The sequence below is a fragment of the Schistocerca serialis genome, chromosome 1 (assembly GCF_023864345.2).
Source record: "Schistocerca serialis cubense isolate TAMUIC-IGC-003099 chromosome 1, iqSchSeri2.2, whole genome shotgun sequence".
In the NCBI taxonomy this organism is placed as follows: domain Eukaryota; kingdom Metazoa; phylum Arthropoda; class Insecta; order Orthoptera; family Acrididae; genus Schistocerca; species Schistocerca serialis.
Window position 1 is genome coordinate 751,140,983 of NC_064638.1, and position 24,205 is coordinate 751,165,187.

Consider the following 24,205-nt stretch of genomic DNA (forward strand, 5'->3'; position numbering starts at 1 on the left):
TTGGCATTATAATCATTAAAAAGAACTATACCTGAAAATATTCTCACAAAGCCGTATACAAGCCACGGCTGTGCCTGTGCCATCGAGCACAGGAGATGCGTTGCAGGCGATGTCGTGCTTTTAGCAAAGGCACTCGTTTCAGTCTTATGCTGCCATAGGCCATTAACGGCGAATTTCACCGCACTATCCTAATAAATATGCTCGTCGTACGTCCCACATTTATCGGTTTCTTTGTTAGCAATGAGAACTCAAACTCCGCTGCTCTCGATCGTTAAGGGGAGTCGTACCGCCCAAAATGACAAAATTTGACATTTTTACTTTTATGCAAATTGTGAAAATATGATGTTTATGCTTAATTTGGTGTTGGTTTTATTGAAATATTCGATTATTTACTATTTTAAATAAATATTTGAAAATAATCATGCAATGAAATTCCGAGAATTTTGTTTTCCATCATTTCGCTTACTGGCAATTTTCTCTGGAACTATATATTCTAGAAGGCTGTGGTTTCTTTTGTTTTGTAGAGAACTGTCCGTTTCGTAAGTTTCCTACACTGGTGGTACTTCGCAGTAAACTCTTTGAACTGTGCATTTGTTTGTGTTTGACAATAACAGTTATCCACTAGCCGTGTTTTAGTTTCTGTGTTTCCTGAGACAGTTTTCGTCATGACTAAACCAAAAGGAGTGTTTAAAAAAATACGAAACGAAGGAAACAGATACTACAGGACAAATATAGCAGCAGTAAAAGGAGTGGTTAGTGCCGAATGGCGTGATAATTTGGTTGTAAATGGTGACAGTCCTTGGGTCTAGTGAAGCAGGGGATACAACCCGTCGGCTTTGACCAATGACGTCATACATTTGTCATAGATAGTAATGTCTTCACTTCGAGGCATAGATAATAAAACTGTTCTGTGTTCCGGATAAGCGCTATCATTGTACAGTAAAATAATTGTTCGTAATGATATTGAGGTCATTGGAGTATTAGTTTGTTATTGTAGAACAATTTTTAGTGTCTTATTTTCGTTTATAGGAATGGATTTGTCTGTTTGTGGGAGTGTCTGTCTAGGCGAGCTTCGGTTATTCCTCGATATTTCCGTGTGGTAAGTTCACTTTCCCATTTGCTTCTTTCACGGTATTTCACTATTTTGATATTTCACTGTTTTATTCCACAAATTGTGTATTTTCGTTTTGTGAAGTACGTAATAGAAATTTCTCAGCTGTCGATCTTCTTTCGTTTCCCAGCACTAATATCAGTACGACATTTTCATATGTGTACTTGCTATATAACAGGCGAAACCCCTGACACAACAAAAATTTGATCCCGTCCTTCACTTCGCCTTTACACTGACGACACAACTAAAATTTGTATCCCGTCCTTCACTTCACCTTTACACTGACACTATATATGTCAACTGGCGAGCAAGATACAAATGTTGCGTACAGCTATACAGCTCAAGTAACGAATGAGAAACTATTAGCGTCCAAGGCAACAAGAAAACTATACCCCATAGTGAAGTACGGGAAACAAATTCTACATGTGTCGTCTTCTTGTCTCCGCGTAGTTCGATTGAGGTACAAGTTGCAAATGTAACGTACGTCTATTTTCACCTTTTCGTTACCAGTGTACATATATAGAGGTCAACGGACGTCTGGTATACATATATTACATACGTAGGTCCTTCTGTCGTCAGTAGTACTGATATGTACGTAAGAAAAGACTGTTACTAATAGCGGAGATGAAATAAACAACACATCTATAATTTGTATCCCGTGTTCCATTTAGGGTTTACTGAAGCGGAGGATACATCGTTCAAGTGAAGAACAGGACAGTGATGCTAGTGAAAACGAAGAAATCGACTTACGACAAACTCGTATTCCGTACTGTAACCAAGCAACACACTTCGAATGAGCTTTTAATTTGTATCGGGTGTTTCACTTACGGTTTAGTGAAGCAGGGGATATATAGTTCCAGTGAACAACAGGACAGCAATGGTAGTTGAAACTAAGAATTCGACGTACGCTGAACTTGTAACCCGTACTGCACTTGAACAATACAGTTCGAAAGAGTTTCGAGATACAACTGACGTACATGAAACGTGATGTATTCTTTGATAGTAATATATTTCATTCATTTCTTTCCATTGTATTTTGCGGAGAAATACTAAGATACAAACACGCGATATCGTTAACGTGAAAATACTACTGGCCGTTATATATGTGAAGTACAGTTTTTCACTCTTGCATTCCTTTGTTTCTGAATATTTTTCTCAGCTCTTTCATCTTTGTAATACATGCTCTCTGACCAATTCTGACGTCATTGGTCAAAGCCGACGGGTTGTATCCCCTGCTAAACTAGACCTCAGTCCTCCTACTCCTCCGAGTGCTTCCAAGAAAAAACTGCTGGGTAATGATGTAAAATACAACGCAGCTTCAGACAGTGAAACAAACTGCAATATCATTATTAATCTCCATATACTTATTTCAGCTTTTGTGAAACAGTGCGTTGTCGTATATGTGGAGGGGAAATTGAAATTTTTGAAAAGCTATCTCAACGCAATGGTCTGGTGTGCACTTTGCAAATAATATGTTTGAACTGTAAAAGAGTTTCAAGACTTCAGAAGTAAGTGCACAGAATGGACTTTTTGACACTAATCTAAGATACTTCTATCGACTTAGACGCATAGGAAAAGGCCATTACGCTGGTAAGGTTCTTTGTGGCTTGCTGAACCTCCCTAGTCCACCTACAAAATCTATCGAATACAATTTGTAACAACAACAACGCTGTACTATTGTACATATAATAATTTTCTCTTCTGATTTTCGATAAATTAGTGTAATCGATGTTCGGATTTCATTTCTTTTTTGTTTCATGCCATTATGTTAAAGAAACTGTAAACAATTTTCGATGTGAATATTAATGTTTATGTAAAATTTCAAGCAATATTATAACAGAATTGAAATGTAAGAAACGTTGAAATTATTGTAACATGTTTAAAATTGTAACTGTGCGTCTGGTCCATACGTAGGCAATGGGTTAGGATATGTAGAATGCAAAACCTCGGTGAATACCCTGTCTGTAAGGAAGCGGTAAAAGGTGGATGGCAGGCGAGCGCGGGAAAATGCACACGGGCGCTGCACGGTATAACGGGCTCAGCAGTAGTGGTCGGAGTTGGGCATTGGTCTGAGTAACACGTTCTGGATCGAGGAGGCTCTCCTGGAAGACGTAGTTTCATTGAGCCTCGGATATGCCGTTCCGACGCCTATACAGCATGGCAAAATTCCATAGGCACTAAATGGAAAAGTATTGCGACGCTGTGAAGAAGTAAAGTGCCGATACATCAAGAGCCATTGCTGTGGTTGTATGTGTGCTCTGTGCCTCGCCATCTCGCCGCTCCCCAACCGCCACATCGATACAAACAGGTTGAAACTTTTGGTACTGTATTCGTGTGGACCAGTGTTACTTTTGTTCCATACTATTCAATAACAACTTAAATTTTACCAGAACTGTCCTATCATTTAATTATCCTAACATCTAACCTAGACAGGGTCCTTTCCAAACGTTGTGCAATCCGAGTGTCCCAAGATGAAAAATTAAAGTTTGTGTTAATAATAATTACCTGCAGACCTAGCTATGTTAGAATGATGTTTAAAGAATTTTTTTTGTTAATGAACTAATAGACGAATAACAAAGGTCTGACAAAGTGGGAAGATAATTTTGATATTGATTTAGTAATGAAACTTAATTATTTCGAGACAGACATAATGGTATTTAAATGAGCAGGAAATAAGACAAAAGAGTAGTAAATCATATATTGGAAATCTTGAGGGCATAATGATTTCAGTAATTAATTGTTTTAATACAGTGATCATAACAGTTTCAGAGTCCTCCCCCTCCTTTTTATTCATTTGAATTCTGAAGTGTTCTAAACTGATTTGACCAGCAAAGTCAAAGCCAAAATAGAAACCAAAATTTATCAGTGTTTCACCTTTATCAAAATTGACATTGTGTGTGTGTTTCGAAAGTGCTATTTCTAGGGTAACCTATGCCCGATTTTAATCAGATCAATAGCCACTACGAAGTTTTGTAGTAAACATTGTAGTGTGGTGTTATGTATTTATGGTTTATTCATGTCAGTATAGAAAGTGAATTTATCAGTTCAGTAGATTTTCTGGTTCTAAAATTTACCGTATTATGCAGTGTTATTACGTGTTGTTTTGCATGAACGTACATCATCTTGTACAGGGAAGAAACTCAGTTAATGCCTAATTAGGCTGGCGACCGTATAATTAACAAATTGGTAGCATCTTCTGTGTTGTTTCTTGTCCGTTCTGACGTGTAGTTGCATTTCGGACTTACTTGACGTATCATTGTTATTACCGAGTGGGTGTAAGTCTGATTTGCCTCCATTCAGGCACACGTGGTCAATTTCTATACAAAAATCCTTTCTCATAAGGTGAAGCCCGTCAACTTACCATAGTACAGGCTGTAATGAGTATTGTGTGCCCCACCGCGCACGTTACAAACTCCATAGTAAGAAGTAGTGTCAAGGCGTGTGCTATGGAGTCAATGGCTACAGCAGCAGAGCAGGCTGTAGCAGAAAATGGTAGTTCTGACATAGCAGTATCATTAGACGGATCTTGGCAAAAAATAGGTTTCCAGTCAAAGAATTCCTGTGCATCTATTATCAGCACTGACAATGGGAAGGTGTTGGATGTTGATGTGTTGACCATGTACTGTCATGGTTGTAGGCAAGCAGGTAAGAGTACTGAAAAGCAAACTAAGCATGAAATTAATTGTCAGAGAAACTATGAAGGAACTAGTGGAGGGATGGAGGTTGCTTCTGCAGTGAAAATGTTCCAACGTTCCCAGCATGACCGTGCTGCTCGCTACATGAGTTTTCTTGGGGATGGAGACTCACGATCGTATAAGGCAGCGGTGGAGAGTAAACCCTATGGCGATTTGTCAATTACAAAACTAGCGTGCATCAATCATGTGCAAAAGAGGATGGGCACATAACTAGGTAGACTCAAACAGCAGTTGGGAAGTACCAAGTTACCTGATGGTCTAATCATAAGATGTCGACTGACTCATAAACAAATTGATCAGATTACACAATATTATGGTATGGCAATTAGAAGTAACAGAGATAATTTAGATGGTACGAAGAGAGCTGTTTGGGCAATTTATTTTCACAAGCTGTCTACAGATGCCGAACCAATACACAACCTGTGTTCCACTGAATGATGTAAATACTTGAAGGCAAAAGAGGAGGGTAAAGTAGACACTTTCTCACACAAAATTACTATAACAAATGCTGTTATGCTTGCCATGAAACCTGTGTTTCAGGATATTGCCCAACCAGAACTGTTGACGAAATGTCTCAAGGGCAAAACACAAAATGCAAATGAATCATTTAACAATGTTGTATGGTCAAGGATACCAAAAAATGTATTTGTTGGAAGGTCAGTCTTTGAACTTGGTGTCTTGGATGCTGTTCTTACTTTTAATGATGGCTATTCTGGAAGACTAAAGGTTTTGGAATATCTTGGCACTCATAAAGGTTACAACTCCACTAAAAGTGTGATGGACTTGGACCAACTGCAATCATGAAGGCAGAGATTGCAACAAACAATATGTCAAAAGAAGCCAGATCCAAGTGAAGTAGGGCAGCACTGGGTGAGGAAGATGAAGGAGGCGATGAGGACTACCATCCAGGAGGATTGTAACATATTTTTTATGTATCAGTTGGCTGCATATAAAAATTTTTTCTTTAAACGCAATTTTCTCAACATCATATTTTTCAGTATAAAAGCCCCTTTTTCTCAGAAACTTCTGAATTTACATCAGTGAATTATTTACCATGTAACATAGATAGTACAATGATGTTTTAGCTCTGATTTGGTAGTATTTACTGTAACAGCCAAAATTCAAGAAATTAAAATTGTGAAAATTTACACCAAAAAATTATATGTTTAGGGAAAGAAATCATAACTTTTTCCAGTTGTTATTTTAAAGTGATTATAGAGCAATACAGTCACAAAACATGGGAGAACGTGTGTTAAAAACACCACATTTATATACTCAACAGTTCCTGAGAAAACGGGGCACTTATATAGGCAATTTAACGTTGTCGAGATAGGGCGGTAAGACTCCCCTTAAGTGGAGACCGTCGGCCACTGCGTTGTCCGTGGTGAGAAATTATGCCTGAAATTTGGTATTTTCGGTACACTCTTGACAGTGAGGATGTCGGAATATTGAATTCCCTAACGATTTCTGAAATGGAACGTCCCTTTCGTCTACCCCCAACTACCGTTCCGCGTTCGAAGTCTGTGAATTCCCATCGTGCGGCCATAATCACGTCGGAAACCTCTTCACACGACTCACCTGAGTACAAATGACAGCTCCACCAGTGCACTGTCCTTTTATACCTCGTGTACACGATACTAATGCACATTGCTATCACATGACTTGTCAACTCAGAGTGTGCCGCTAAATGTACCTACACAAACAAATACACCATTGTAAGACACATAGTTGAAGATATATAACGTTATAAACACTGAGATGAGGGAAAAAAAACGCTCGTCATGCATGACGTTTTAATACTATGCTATTTACTGTTAAGACAGTCCTACAGCCAAGTCAAATTTAGGAAATTCCTGACACGTGGCAGTGCTTTTGAGAGCTTTCAACTCGACGCGCATACGGCCTTAAGCGAAAACAATAGCGATCTACAGAGATACGAAGAGGCGTTGCCATAGAGACGTTTACAGAATCGCGTTGCAGGCACACGAAGTGGCTGTACTTATTCATTTGCACGTTATGCATATTTCTTTGTACAACTGTTTCATAATTTGAAAAGTTTTTTTCATGAATAGATAGAAATGAAATTTTTTTCGATATTACACTGCAAACGCAGTTCACTTTTAGTTTCCGTTTCTAATAAAAACTGGCAAAATGAATAGCCGACCTATGCTGTTGGTGTTCCAAGTGTAATGGCCAGCTGGGTAGTTTTCTGGGTAGTTAACTACTCATACAGTGGAAACAATACTTCTCCACCTGACTGACTTCATCTTAATCTGTAACCTAGAAGATTATTAGATAGCATCTTAACTGTCGTTATTTTATGGGTTTAATTCTGTACGTTATATAAGCTGAAGATGGATGCGACATCTTTATGCTGCACGAAGACTTCGGTGCAGAGGCGGGCACGAACAAGGAGCGCGGCCGCATTCTTGGCTCGCCGGGCACTGAGAGTGCGGACAAAGGGAGGCGCTGGCAGCGTGGCGGGGTGAAGGCCGGACCTGCGAGACGCGTAATTAGACGGCAAGCTCCCCGCTGCGTTAATGGCGCGCGCCAGCCGACGCCTGCCCGCCGCTCCGTATTGGGTCATCGGCACTAGGAGTAACCTAAATTATTAATTACCAGTAATAGGCTACAGCGTATCAATTCGGACTAGGTAATACGTTTCAGAAACCTTATAATTATTTAATGGTTTCCACGTAGATCGGAAAGTATACCAAAATACAGTGACAGGAAAAGAACCGCAACACTAAGAAGGAGTTGCTGGACATAAACGGAACTTAGTAAGCTTGTTTCTACTTCTGAGACATGATGTCTAAAATTTTGCCCCAATCGCGTAAAAGTGGCACAAGTAGCGCCCTATGAGAATGCAAATCAAGTTTGCTTTAAATATACGTTGTAACGGTCGTGGGCGTGAGTTATCTTTAAGGATGAACGTAATGAGTGGGGAGTGGTCCCTTAGGATACACAGAAATTACAATCGAAATCAGTTGTAGTTGCCACACACTTCTTTATTACAAATACATTGCTGATAATACATTCACAGCTACCATAATTACAACAAAGCTTGTCTTATAGAGCACCAAAATCTTTTAAGATATCTTCCACATATCGTTTTCTTTCAACCACTTACAATAATTTAAACCATGTCCATGGACCCATAATTAATTCAACATGACTGACAAATGAACCACACCTACTCCATCACTTACATGGAAACTCTTTTATCTATATTTTCAACTCATCCTAGTTCGGAATTCATCAGACAGTAATGTTTTAAGTCTTCTTTGGCCAACTCTTCATAATTCAAACACAATATTCATAAAAGCATGCTGGTAAATTATGACTACATAACTATCCCAGTTAATAGTCCTGAGTTCAACAAACACCAAAATTTTAAGCTTTACTTGTCCAACTTTTCATTAACTAATACAGTGTTCATAAAATCCTGATTCATAAAATATGACTAAAATTACTAACTCACACCAAAGTTCTTAGTTCAACAAGCCCCAAAATTTATAAAGTTTACTCGGCCAACTTCAGATTAATTAGAACAATACTACTTGCATATACCAGTTTCGTATGATTTCAGTACTTGACTATAACGAGAAGATCTTCCCAAGAGAAACTTAACAGGGGCCGCTTCCACTTTACATGCGAATTAGTGATGGACGCGAGCACACCAAAATATTTTAACAAATACAAGAAATCCACGGAACAGGAAATGAAGTAAAAGGTACTCAACTTTGCACTGCGATTGAGTTCCAGAAAGCATAACTCTCCACCGAAAGGATGGAATTACTGGACAGTAACAACATAACCCGAGACGTGGACGCGATAAAACTGTCCAACCCCAGTTTTCTCGCGTCAGCCACTGCCAATTATCTGCAACATGAAACACAGCAGTCGCAGACAATGTTCTGAGGCATGAGATACACAATCCTAGCTGCACAACTAGTTATCAATATCTGCAACGATATACTTCACTAATGAAACCAAGAGAATTAACCTTCGTGACTTACTTGGGTAGTCACGGCTCTTAAAATTTGTTTATCCAATCCCTTAAGACCATCACTAAAATAATGGCATAAAAGTTAGAATAGCAAAAGTAATCTCGGCGCACATTTAAAGGCCATACTAAAATAATTACATAACAGGTAGAATGGGAAAACTATTTCAGTGCAGCTTGGAACGCCGAGCACAGACTTACGCACTAGTTAGTTACACTTGCAGCTACGTGTTTAGCCATGCTTCGTGTCTGTTTGGTTGGCGTCGTTACACTTCCTTAACTGCCATCAAGTTATCAAGTGACAACACCAATTTCAGTGATAAGCTGCTGCCGGCCACGGTGGTCTAGCGGTTCTAGGCGCTCAGTCCGGAACCGCGCGACTGCTACGGTCGCAGGTTCGAATCCTGCCTCGGGCATGGATGTGTGTGATGTCCTTAGGTTAGTTAGGTTTAAGTAGTTCTAAGTTCTAGGGGACTTATGACCACAGATGTAAAGTCCCATAGTGCTCAGAGCCATTTGAACCATTTGATAAGCTGCTGGAACAGTTCCAAATGGTTTTTAGTACGCTGGTACATTTAGTTAATATGAACACTACTCACCGAAGCAACTCGACGACTGCAATTCATTCAGCCCATGTAACTTGCAACCAGCTCGACGGAACTTGTCCTTCCAACCTCGAGGAAATCCCTATCACCATGGCCAGAAGACCTGCAGTGTAGCTGTTAAACTCGCAATAGCGGCTGGCCACGCTCCTTCGTGATCCCGACTCGGTCTCTAGCCGTGCTGTATACAAACACAGTCCCACGTCACCACACCTCACACCGCGGATACCCGCACACCAGCCACCAGCAAAGTGCGCGCCCTGCAGTTAAAATCCCCCGCCGCCAAAGATGTCAAGAAGACAAATAAGCATCGAAGTCGACTCAACGATGAAAAGACAATCGATGGAAACTGGCGCCAGCAACGCACCAGCCCAGTGAGTTGATGATAGTCAAGATGCCTTTAACGCGACAGGGACGCCATTGTCCACATTTCACTGAGTTTGAACCAGGTCGTGTAATAGGGCTACGCGAAACTGGATGTTCCTTTTGCGATACAGAAGAAAGAGTTGGCAGGACTGTAGCCACTGGTATGAATAGTGGCAGCAGTGGTCACGAGAAGATAACGGCCGCAAGAAGAACAGGCTCCAGACGATCACGTGCCACTACCGCCAGGGAGGACTATCGTGTTCGGCGTATGGCACTGTCGCATTGTTCTGCATCTGCAACAGCAATATGAGGGCTAATTACACAACGAATTGTTACAAATCGAATAATTCAAGAACAGCTTCGAACCAGACGCCCTGCTGCGTGCATTCCGCTGACCCCGACCCTCAGCCATTTGCGACTTCAGAGGTGTCAAGCGAGAGCTCATTGGAGGGCAGTGTGGAGGTCTGTTATGTTTCCTGATGAAAGATGGTTCAGCCCCGGTGCCAGTGATGGACGTGTGTTGGTTAGAAGGAGGTCAATCGAGAGCCTGCAACCAGCCTGTCTGCATGCTAGACACACTGGAGCTACAGCTGAAGGTGTGGCTGGGCTGTCATTTCGTATGACAGCAGGAGCACTCTCGTGGCTGTCCCACGCACCCTGACAACAAATTTGTACGTCAGTCTGGTGATTCGTCCTGTCGCGCTGCCATTCATTGACAGCATTTCCGGTTCTAGGTGCTTCAGTCGGGAACCGCGCTGCTGCTATGGTCGCAGGTTCGAATCCTGTTTCGGGAAAGGATGTGTTTGATGTCCTTAGGTTAGTTAGGTTTAAGCGGTTCTAAGTTCTAGGGCACTGATGACCTCAGAAGTTAAGTCCCACAGTGCTTAGAGTAATTTGATTTGACAGCATTCCAGGGGCTGTTTTCCAACAGGATACCAATCGCTCACATACCACCGTCGTGCCCCAACATACTCTAAAGAGTTTCGACACGGTGTCCTGGCCTGCTCGAGTACTCGTGCGACATCATCGGATGACAACTACAGCGTCATCCACAAACAGCACTGACCGTCCCTACATTGACCAACCAATTGCAACATGCATGGAACTCCATACCAAAAATTGTCATGTGGCATCTATACAACACAGTGCATGCAAGTTTGCATGGTTGCATTCAACATTCTGGCGGTTACGTCAATGATTAATGTACCAACATTTCGCATTTGCAATAGCTTATGTCGATCGTACATTAACAAGAAAATTGGCGTTCTACGGATAGGAGCGTGGAATGTCAGATCCCTTAATCGGGCAGGTAGGTTAGAAAATTTAAAAAGGGAAATGGATAGGTTGAAGTTAGATATAGTGGGAATTAGTGAAGTTCGGTGGCAGGAGGAACGAGACTTTTGGTCAGGTGAATACAGGGTTATAAATACAAAATCAAATAGGGGTAATGCAGGAGTAGGTTTAATAATGAATAAAAAAAATTGGAGTGCGGGTAAGCTACTACCAACAGCATAGTGAACGCATTATTGTGGCCAAGATAGACACGAAGCCCATGCCTACTACAGTAGTACAAGTTTATATGCCAACTAGCTATGCAGATGACGAAGAAATTGATGAAATGTATGATGAGATAAAAGAAATTGTTCAGGTAGTGAAGGGTGACGAAAATTTAATAGTCATGGGTGACTGGAATTCGGTAGTAGGAAAAGGAGAGAAGGAAACATAATAGGTGAATATGGATTGGGGCTAAGAAATGAAAGAGGAAGCCGCCTAGTAGAATTTTGCGCAGAGCATAACTTAATCATAGCTAATACTTGGTTCAAGAATCATCAAAGAAGGTTGTATACACGGAAGAACCCTGGAGATAGTAAAAGGTATCAGATAGATTATATAATGGTAAGACAGAGATTTAGGAACCAGGTTTTCAACTGTGAGACATTTCCAGGGGCAGATGTGGACTCTGACCACAATCTATTGGTTATGAACTGTAGATTAAAACTGAAGAAACTGCAAAAAGGAGGGAATTTAAGGAGATGGGACCTGGATAAACTGACTAAACCAGAGGTTGTACAGAGTTTCAGGGAGAGCATAAGGGAACAATTGAGAAGAATGGGGGAAAGAAATACAGTAGAGGAAGAGTGGGTAGCTCTGTGGGATGAAGTAGCGAAGGCAGCAGAGAATCAAGTACGTAAAAAGACGAGGGCTAGTAGAAATCCTTGGGTAACAGAAGAAATATTGAATTTAATTGATGAAAGGAGAAAATATAAAAACGCAGTAAATGAAGCAGGCAAAAGGGAATACAAACGTCTCAAAAATGAGATTGACAGCAAGTGCAAAATGGCTAAGCAGTGATGGCTAGAGGACAAATGTAAGGATGTAGAGGCTTATCTCACTAGGGGTAAGATAGATAATGCCTACAGGAAAATTAAAGAGACCTTTGGAGAAAAGAGAGCCACTTGTATGAATATCAAGAGCTCAGATGGAAACCCAGTTCTAAGAAAAGAAGGGAAAGCAGAAAGGTGGAAGGAGTATATAGAAGGTATATACAAGGGCGATGTACTTGAGGACAGTATTATGGAAATGGAAGAGGATGTAGAAGAAGATGAAATGGGAGATATGATACTGCTTGAGGAGTTTGACAGAGCACTGAAAGACCTAAGTCGAAACAAGGCCCCGGGAGTAGACAACATTCCATTAAAACTACTGACAGCTTTGGGAGAGCCAGGCCTAACAAAACTCTACCATCTGGTGAGCAAGATGTATGAGACAGGCGAAATACCCTCAGACTTCAAGAAGAATATAATAATTCCAATCCCAAAGAACGAAGGTGTTATCAGATGTGAAAATTACCGAACTATCAGTTTAATAAGCCACGGCTGCAAAATACTAACACGTATTCTTTACAGACGAATGGAAAAACTGGTAGAAGCCGACCTCGGCGAAGATCAGTTTGGATTCCGTAGAAATGTTGGAACACGTGAGGCAATACTGACCTTACGACTTATCTTAGAAAATATATTTTAAGCAAAGGCAAACCTACATTTCTACCATTTGTAGACTTTGACAATGTTGACTGGAATACACTCTTTCAAATTCTGAAGGTGGCAGGGGTAAAATACAGGGAGCGAAAGGCTATTTACAATTTGTACAGAAACCAGATGGCAGTTATAAGAGTCGAGGGACATGAAAGGGAAGCAGTGGTTGGGAAAGGAGTGGGGCAGGGTTGTAGCCTGTCCCCGACGTTATTCAATCTGTATATTGAGCAAGCAGAAAAGGAAACAAAAGAAAAATTCGGAGTAGGTATTAAAATTCATGGGGAAGAAGTAAAAACTTTGAGGTTCGCCGATGACGTTGTAATTCTGTTAGAGCCAGCAAAGGACTTGGAAGAGCAGTTGAACGGAATGGACAGTGTCTTGAAAGGAGGATATAAGATGAACATCAACAAAAGCAAAACGAAGGTAATGGAATGTAGTCGAATTAAGTGGGGTGATGCTGAGGGAATTAGATTAGGAAATGAGGCACTTAAAGTAGTAAAGGAGTATTCCTATTTGTGGAGCAAAATAACTGATGATGGTCGAAGTAGAGAGGATATAAAATGTAGACTGGCAATGGCAAGGAAAGCGTTTCTGAAGAATGGAAATTTGTTAACATCGAGTATAGATTTAAGTGTCAGGAAGTCGTTTCTGAAAGTATTTGTATGGAGTGTAGCCATGTATGGAAGTGAAACATGGACGATAAATAGTTTGGACAAGAAGATAATAGAAGCTTTCGAAATGTGGTGCTACACAAGAATGCTGAAGATTAGATGGGTAGATCACATAACTAATGAGGATGTATTGAATAGAACTGGGGAGAAGAGAAGTTTGTGGCACAACTTGACAAGAAGAAGGGACGGTTGGTAGGACATGTTCTGAGGCATCAAGGGATCACAAATTTAGCATTGGAGGGCAGCGTGGAGGGCAAAAATCGTAGAGGGAGACCAAGAGATGAATACACTAAGTAGATTCAGAAGGATGTAGGTTGCAGTAAGTACTGTGAGATGAAGGAGCTTGCACAGGATAGAGTAGCATGGAGAGCTGCATCAAACCAGTCTCAGGACTGAAGACAACAACAACACATTAACCTGTGATCTTGCGATGTTAATCAATTAAATATTTTACTTAGACTAATGCATTTCCGAAATTTCATTACGCTACATTAATTATTTTTTGGTTTTGCTACATTTTTCCGTCAGTGTATTCTGCAATACTGTAACCATGTTTTCGCAGTATTTCATATGGTCAAAGAAATCATTTAGAATTTCTATTTAGGTAATATTCATTAAAGTTTCGAGATAATGTATTCATGCATCCTTCAATAAGTAAGAGTTCACATTTTAAAACAGAGCCTTGTCTTCATGTTTTGTGCCACACAGAGAGCGACGATCAGTTATCACACAGCGTGTTTTTGTCAAATTTCTCCTGCCATGCATCGATATTGTTAACGTACGAAGACCAGAGCGCAGAAATGTAGCAACTGTAGTCTGGTTGCTAGGCTTCTAGACAATTTTGACAGGTTGGATTTTTGAGGAATATGCCACGTGACTGATAATTAACAAAGTATATAGAAGACTTTTGAGACTGTTGACTATCTTCGACAATGACACCGCCTATTGTCACTAACGGCACGTGATGTAGTTGATGATGCAGCCAGCGCACTTCCTCTGTGAACTGCTAAACTTGTTGTTTGATGCTTTCATTGCAAAGTAAAAAGCTGCCTGAATTGTAAACACAAAATTCAGCACAAAACAAAAAAGTTACATACTCTAGTACTGCTACCCAACAGAAAATAATTATTAAGTAGGCTCAATTTTTTTGTTAAAGTTGTATCAGGCGAGCTCTGAACGGAGTAGCTTGCAGCCGAAGTGATGTACCAGCCGTTATGTCAAAATGGGGTACATCCAATCCAACAGACATCGAGAACACGGCAGGCATAAATGCAAGGACCTCTGAACTTACTAAGGCACTGTCAGGTAATACCATGTTACTCCACATCCGAGTACCGTTACAAAGCGAAACGACAACGGAAAGACCAAGCTCCAGGACCTAGAATCATTACTGAAACTGTCACAGTGAGGTCCGGTAAATGGGGACAAAATAATGCGCTCATGTACTCAGAACCACCACGTCACAGGCGTGTGATCTGATCTTATAAATAACGCAGCTTTCAGAGCACAACTCTGTCGTGCTGCCATTCTGTCCGTGTCGAAGAATCACCGTCTAATTAGATTCAGTGAAACCACGACGAGCTGTTCGATGCTGCTCAGCCTGCTACCTGCTTGCTGACTTCAGCGCCGAGGCAGCCAGACCTGATGCATACCATTGCCGTTGTCTCTCATTCCTGCATACTGGGCCATCATGGATGGGAAGACATAAACAGGTAGCCCTCCTCCGCCTCTGCGTCGTAGAGGATAATCTGAAAGCTGCCATCTTCGTACAGACCAATCGAGGCACGCCCGCACAGCCTCCTGGTGGCTCGTGGACGTCTGCTGTCGTCTTTGTCGATCCAGCGTCGGTGACCGGCGCGTCTTCGCCTGACAAATGGCGTCCTGAACCACAGTTGGCATCATCCACCTGAGCGCATGGAGGGGCCGTCATCGAGAGCACTGCTGCGGTAGCCGAACTGCGTCACTGTAGTGCTTCCCACGGGCCGTGGCTGCCTCGTCCGCCAGCGTGTCCAGCTCTGCATGTAGCCATGGCACAGATCTGCGGCAGCGACGTCACGACGCGCTGGCGAATCCGTGGCATTCCTTCACGGCCGCCGCATACAGCTGCGAAGAAGCTAGATCAGGGGTGGGCACGAGAGCTGCCCACATAGTTGCCCGCGGGCATCGTCATCCGCGGAGGCAACGCTGAGCAGCTATGAGGGTACGTAGTGTCGGTAGCAGAGCTGTCCGATGTGGCTGGGCGTTTGGGTACGCATACTGCACGAGGGGCAACTGTGCCGCTGCGAGAGCGCTTCGCATACACAACTGAATAAGGACAAGCTACACAACGTACGTAGTGCAGGTAGAACACACATACGTCCGAGGTCGTTTCACGCTTATGAGCTCGGCACTGGTACACGGTTATCGGGGGGGGGGGGGGGGGGGGGGATAACCATATGTGCTCAAAACGTGCGTGTGTGAGACGTAAGTGTAAAACGTGCTGACCCGAAGTTTGTGTATCCTGTACATGCAACGGCTGGCCAGGTAAGGCTGAAACACAGTTTCGAACCATTGTAACACGTTCTACTTTCATGGCCACAAATAGGATACAGACGTAAAAGATTAAGGAACTTACACATTTGTATTATAAATGTTACGTTATATTTATACAGACGTGAGTAGTTCAGAGGGGAGCCGGCTGTGGTGGCCGAGCGTTTCTAGGCGCTACAGTCTGGAACCGCGCGACCGCTACGGTCGCAGGTTCGAATCCTGCCTCGGGCATGGATGTGTGTGATGTACTTAGGTTGGTTAGGTTTAGGTAGTTCTAAGTTCTAGGGGACTGATGACCTCAGAAGTTAAGTCCCATAGTGCTCAGAGCCATTTGAACCATTTTGCACCTCATCCTGGATGTTGTTACAGTGGTTTTGAACTAGCATCTCGATATTTGGTGTGAAATTACTGGTCAATAGGCGCACTGCACAGTCAGATGAACATCAGTAAGACTACCCCTAAGCTTCGATTTTGTCAGTTTCATTATGGAGAGAACACTTTCGCACAAGTATGTTGTTCCAAAAAACTACACACCGAGTAGCTATTTTAAATAACAATGGAAACTGTTCACGTGGGAAATATTTGTAGAAGCTTTCTAAGGTTCCTGCAGTGCGAAACTTCTCCTTCGGCACACGATTGCATTGAAAATCACTGAGTTCCAACTGAATTTCAGAAGGCACATTTTCAACGTTAAATGCAAAAATGCTGACATCGCATTCCAGTCGATTTAAGTCCTAGGATCTACTATCAAAAATGTCTTCGAGAGACTGTAGCTCCGTTACAAACCCATCAGAATGTTCTTCGAACCTCTCCTGTTCCAAATTGTTTTCGCTAGCAACTAGTGCAACGCTCGGGAAGTGCACACACGACATTTCTGACAGTTGCTTTGTCCACAAAAGCAGTTTTCTCTTGAATGCCAAAACAGTGTCAAACACTTCGCTAATTACCTTATTTCTACATTGCAAAGCTGCATTTAAGCTATTCAAATGCTTGGTTACGTCAGTTAAAAACATAAGGTCTAAAATCCACTGTGGTTCGTCCAATTCTTTCGCTGGTTTCCCTTTCGCATCCATGAATAACGCTATATCTTTACGTAAATTACAAAATCGTTCTAAAACAGCACCTCGACTCGACCAGCGTACTTCACAAAAACATCTAACTTCGCCGTATTCACACTCGAGATCTGCCAGGAAAGATTTGAATTGTCTGTGTCCCAAACCGCGCGATCTGAGAATGTTAACTGTTTTTACAACCACGTCCATGATGCCAACTAATTTGGCACATTTTGCAAGCAAATTAACACGGTGAAGAACGCAATGTATTGCTAGTAGTTACTGCTGGACACCGACGGCTTACAACTTTTTCCGTATCAAACCCACGACACCAGAAATAGTATAAATCAATGTCATAACTATCTACATGTATACGTACGTCTTTTTCCTTTTTCTGCTTCAGTTCGATTAGTTCGGCTTCGTTATTCAAACTGACTATGTGTAAGTAGGCTGTTTAGGTTTTCTTATTGGTAACGCCACGTAGCGCTCTGTATGAAAATCACTGGCTGTGCTGTGTGCAGTCTGTGGCTAGTTTGCATTGTTGTCTGCCATTGTAGTGTTGGGCAGCTGGATGTTAACAGTGCGTAGCGTTGCGCAGTTGGAGGTGAGCCGCCAGCAGTGGTGCATGTGCGAAGTGAGATGGCGGATTTTTGAGAGCGGACGATCTGGACGTGTCTCATTAAGAAAGAGTAAATTTGTAAGACTGGATGTCATGAACTGGTATATATAATATGACTTTTGAACAATATTAAGGTAAATACATTGTTTGTTCTCTATCAAAATGTTTCTTTTGCTATCTGTGCCTATCAGTAGTTAGTGCCTTCAGTAGTTTGAATCTTTTATTTAGCTGTCAGTAGTGACGCTCGCTGTATTGCAGTAGTTCGAGTAACGAAGATTTTTGTGAGGTAACTGATTTGTGAAACGTATAGGTTAATGTTAGTCAGGGCCATTCTTTTGTAGGGATTTTTGAAAGTCAGATTGCGTTGCGCTAAAAATATTGTGTGTCAGTTTAAGCACAGTCATGTACAATTGTTCAAAGGGGACGTTTCATATATGTCCTTATCGTGAAGCAGTTGATAATGTCGCTTCACATTGTTCTTCTTCCGTGAAGACAATGTTGCATTGCAAATGAAATACTGAGGTCCGCTTTGTCGTTCCACCAAAAAAGTACTCCTCTTCCCACTGTTGATTAACGGATATGGGTTCGAAGGACTTTCGTTTCAACGATTTTAACTCCTCCTCAGCCATTTTCCACCCCCCTAGTTATGTTTTATCACGAACACCGAACGCTATGTCTACACAGACAATAGAAACGGCGGGAATTAAACGAACCGAGTGTTTCTGCGCGGTGCAGTGACGTGAGTGGCTAGGCGAGTAGATGGTTGGGGTACTGCTGGCTGGCAGAGCGGCGGAGAGCCGCGGGCAGGCCCTGCGGGAATCTGGGAGCGCCCGCGCTCACGGAACGATATTTGCGCAGCCCTGAGCTAGATCTTCGTAAACTTCGCTCCAACATAAAACGTATTTACAGACAATACTTTATCGCCGACGCCGCAGTGCGTGCACTGGACCACTCACCCTAACACGTCACTCAACTTCCTAAAGACGCAATCCCAGCCCCAGTGCGTGACACTGTCATCCACCAGTGGTGCTACCACGTAATATTGCCGGCAGGGTGGCTGTCACCTCTAGATTTCAGTGGCAGTGAAGTTATGTCTACAGCACAGTCTAGCAGTACGAGGGCAATGGATCGAGGTGAGCGAACTGTGTTTGTTTATTAAAGGCTTTCTGTGGAGTGTGTTTGTGTTACTATCGACCATGTCACTTCGTAGAGATGAGTCATTTGTTAAACCAGGCGAGCCTGTCGATTTGTCATTATTTTAATGGGGAAAGTCACGGAAATGATTTAGCCCCAGTTTGGTGTAAACTATGTAACCTTTCTGGGCATGAGCTACCATTTAATGAGGCTGTCCCATTTACGTGAGACATTTATAGGCCATTTCGGAATATGTCACGGGATTTTTCTGAATCACGTTCGGAGATGATATGCCGAAAACATTCGTGTGTAGTTAGTGTCAGTGTGCTGAGGCACAGTTTTTTCTAATTAGGTGTTGTAAAATTGTTCACAAAAACGAATGACTTTCTCAGAATTTCATGTAGAAATTTATCCAGATCATGGTATGCACTATTCATACTATTAGATATCGGGCGTATCGAATGATTAGGTTTCTGGATTTTAAATTAAGACCGAAGTTTTGGGGGCCGAGGGTTCATGTTAATGAGTATTTTTGCTTGATAAGGTTTGAGTAGGAAATCTGCGCTGTTGATGGCTGTCCTGACCTATTTTTGTAAAACTGGAATCGGATCCCCGTGCAGTTCAGAAAAATTATTTTCGTTAAGGAAATCTAAGTTTTTGGAAATATATTCAGAGTTATAAGCAAGAACTAAAGAGCACCCTTGTCTAATTTATTAATTATCGCTTCTGCTTCTTTCAGCTTATTATTAACGGAAACGACAAATTTTCTATAATTATGCGTAACGTTATAAATAGAGGCTGTATTTTTCATGAAAATGTTAACTACATATAAGCAGTACGAGTTTGACAAGCATTATCTATTTTTTTACTATCGAGACCAACTTTAAGATCTACAAGCACTTTTTCAATCACATTTCTATCTGACAAGTTGGGCGGGACATTATACTTTAGCCCTTTTTCCAGCAGGACAGTTTCATTTTGTTTAAAAATAATGTTAGTTTTGTTCAGAATTCTTTTATAAAAACTGTGACTGCTTTTTTTAAACGTACTCTGAGAACACTTTTCGCTAGGAAACAGACAGAAAAGCTTGCTGAGTTTCTTTTCATGCTTCTGTATTATGCCTAGTTTACAAGTTTCTAAATGTTCATTAATTATCGCCCAGAGATCGTCAATATTAAAATTGTAATAAATATGAAAAATATTTGTCAGTTCTAAGTACAGGTAATAAGCTTCTTCGTTAAGAATATCTTTTTTGCACTTTTTCAATCACATTTCTATCTGACAAGTTGGGCGGGACATTATACTTTAGCCCTTTTTCCAGCAGGACAGTTTCATTTTGTTTAAAAATAATGTTAGTTTTGTTCAGAATTCTTTTATAAAAACTGTGACTGCTTTTTTTAAACGTACTCTGAGAACACTTTTCGCTAGGAAACAGACAGAAAAGCTTGCTGAGTTTCTTTTCATGCTTCTGTATTATGCCTAGTTTACAAGTTTCTAAATGTTCATTAATTATCGCCCAGAGATCGTCAATATTAAAATTGTAATAAATATGAAAAATATTTGTCAGTTCTAAGTACAGGTAATAAGCTTCTTCGTTAAGAATATCTTTTTTGGCATATAATCTTTTAATTCTATCAGATATGAGATATTTCATGAAAGGTTTGAAGGATTTAGGATTTTGCTTACAGACAGTAAAGTTAATATAAGCTTTCGCGTAGGTAGGGACTAAACCCCTTATTTCACATTGTTTATTAAAATTAATAGCCATACTTGTATTTAGTATTTTCTTTTTTAAAGCTCTATATTTGGTGGCAGGACAAACAGGATGTGCCTTCACTACCAGATATAAAGAACACTTGCTAAGAAAAAATTGCACTAGCCCCCAAAATCCGTCTTTTGCCGGCCATCTTCTGATTACAGGTCATTCACCTAAAGCCATCTGCGATAGCAACATCTTGCACACCGAAAAGAAAGGGCGTAACCTAGATATTCTAGAAGAATTAGAGATTTTCAAGCATTTTGCTCGAAAGGATAGCCTCATCCTTAACGAACAGCTACAGCTACGTAACAGAACTTTGTTCAACAGTATAAAGCCGTTACTCGATATCTGACTTCGGGTCTCCTAGTGCAGGTTGCCGAAATGTTCTTTTCCTTCTAATGTAGTCCTATGTTTTTTCAATTATCAAATGTTTCTTGGCTGCATTTCAAGTCAATATTGCTTTCTACAAGTTGTCATACAGTCCTATCTACATTTTCATAATGATGTTTTCATGTTTTATCTCACTGTTATATGCTTTGATGTAGACAAAACGTTATGTTGCATGCTGCTATCAAACAAACATTACTTTCCATCATGTACCAAATATTATTTATTTATAATCATTTCTGGCTATATTTCAATGTGAAGTAGCCTGATTGTATCTACGGTTGCTAGATGGCGCGCTCGTTGCAGTGCCATGTTCACCTGGCCGCATTTATTAACGCGGGCAACTCAGGCCGTTTTGCAACCTGCACCACGCAAGTAACGAGCAGCCCTTAGTGACTCGCCATCACAGTTTTCTTTATCTTAAATATCTTTGTGACTAATGCCATTTTGGCACATTTATTATTTTATAAATGACATATAAGTACGATAATTCCGTACTTATTCTCTACCATACGCTTTTAGTCATAATTCTGTGGCCATGTTGTAGAATATATACCATTCTTTGATTTAAATTCTGAGGAAGACACTCGTAGCAGTGTTGATATCCGGTTATTTCGTTTAAATATAGTGACCGAGGGCTGTTTTTCTTTCGATTGTAACTATTCACAGTCTCTGAACGTGCACCCATGTACGAAATTCTGCAGTAATAACCTTCTTCTGGCAAATCAGTGAAAGACATAAATGGTTTTATTGATGATGTTAGGGCTACAGCCGCAGTGAATGGTTGGTCAGGCGGTATTATTCTCTGTGTAGCTAATTTGCCATTAAAAGGCAAAATGAAGAAGTATGGGGAAAGAAGAAACATTCCGGCAGCTGGCTGATAGGTTAAGACAATGTTACCCAAAACAAAACAGCACGAATCGAGAGAAAAAGAAAATAAAGACATTAGCTGCCAGTGGGCACTGATTTATATCATTGGAAAAAGTTAAAAATTTGTGCCAGACAGGGATTTTTTATACACATATTTTATTTCGTGCGTTATTGTTCGTTGCATTTGTTCGCAGCGGACGTCCCATGACACACGTTGAAGTCCATCGTTGATCCATTTACTAGTTTTTTGTTTTGTTTTTACTTTTTTTAATTGCAGAAGGCAGCTAACCCTCTGACCGAACACATTGAGCTACCGTGCCAGCAGATACGAACCCGGGTCTCCTGTTGACTAGGCAGATGCGCTGACCGTACACCACCAGGACACAGTGGTCATCACCACCGCTGGGACTACCCTAGCACACCTTTTTTCTATCAGATCCAAATTCTCTCTCGCCTTAGACCACACAAAAAAAAATGGTTCAAATGGCTCTGAGCACTATGGGACTTAACATCTGTGGTCATCAGTCCCCCAGAACTTAGAACTACTTAAACCTAACTAACCTAAGGACATCTCACACATCCATGCCCGAGGCAGGATTCGAACCTGCGACCGAAGCATTAGACCACACACTACACATATAGTGCCACGGCTCGTTAGCCTCATTACTCACGGCATTTCACCATTTCCCGTAAGAGTTCGAGCATGGTGTGCATCTGTCATCGCCGTAATTATACACCGTGAATCACGTAAAATTTGCACTGCAAATATTGCAGTAATGGAAAGTGCCATTGATATGTTGTTTTCACAGAATGGGCCTCTAGTCAGGGGCTCTTACTGTTAGACTACACACAGCTTGTAGTACTACTTAGAAAGTGTATTTCTGTGCTGCCATACACTTCTTTAAATGGAACAATGCCTATTGGCATTAACAAACTAAAAGTGGGGTAAATCAGAATGTCATTGTTGTTTGTTATACGAGCCTAGTGCGAGTCATTTACGAGCTATCATATTTTCAAAAGTTTCCATAACGACACTCGTTTGTTCTGTTCAACCTGCATAGTTGCTAGGGACAACGTTGTTATATTTGCAGTGTGCTTGTGTGTTGCTTGAGTTCAGTTAGTGTGTGACAGTCCAAGCAGTTGGTCGTGAGTGGACGAGAGGATACACCAGTGTAGAAAGACAACATGCTCATGGTATGTGGAGAGTGTAAGAAGAATGCAGTTCGTTCTTGTACGGTGTATGCGGCAAGATATCCGAATGGATGTCAAGCATCTCGGCAGTTATTTATCAACCTCCTCAACCATTCACGTGGAAGTGGTAGTGTTATACCAAGTGACGACAGAAGAGGAGGAAATTAAAGTTCTTTTGACTGTTGCAGCCGATCCTCACGTTAGCTCCCATGCAGTCGCACGTGGAAGTGGGACGAGTCAGCAAAAACTGGTTTAAATGCCTCTGAGCACTATGGGACCTAACATCTCAGGTCATCAGTCCCCTAGACTTAGAACTACTTAAACCTAACTAACCTAAGGATATCACACACATCCATGCCCGAGGCGGGATTCGAATCTGCGACTGTAGCGGTCGTGCGGTTCCGGACTGAAGCGCCTAGAACCGCTCTGCCACACTGGCCGGCGCTGTTGTTTTGGTAAAATTGAGTACTTCAACGCAGAAGCATAAGGAGTCGGTAGTGATCTTTTCAGATAGGATCCGAAGGGTCAATGCACTGACATATTAGCTGAAGCAAAATGTGGAAGGAGATATAGTCTTGCTCTAGGAGGCAGAACAAAGAGTTTTGGACGTTTTCTTACATGTTATTTTTGCAATTTGTCACATAGAGCGAGAATGGAAAACCTGGGGAATTTAATTGCGGCGTTTCAGGTCATGATACAGCGAGAGGAAATCAACATTGCGACTAAAGCATGTATGGACCACCTTGTTTCCTATAAGAATATAAAAATATTATAGATGCAGACGTTGGGGTAACGCACGGAAGCAGTGTCAGAAACCTGAATGCTGTAAGTGTGGACGACTGGGACACCGAGCATAGGTTTGTGGGAAACATAGGAAAGAAAAGAAACAGCAACAGAAACACCCATTATTAAACTCTCATCCATTTTGAGCTATAGAGATTCTCAAGTCACGTGCTAATCTGTGCCTTGTCCCTTCCCGTTAGCAGAGGTATTGGCGAAATGTAAGCATACATGTCCACCGGCATCGAACTAAGTCTTTCCGTATACCAGACTAATATTCATTACCTTTATTTTTGTTAGTCCATTTCTTTTCCATTTTTTCAATTGATTTATAAGCCCATCAACTCAGTTTCAGACCTCACGCTGAGGGCAATATGAGGACACTCGAATGATGCTGA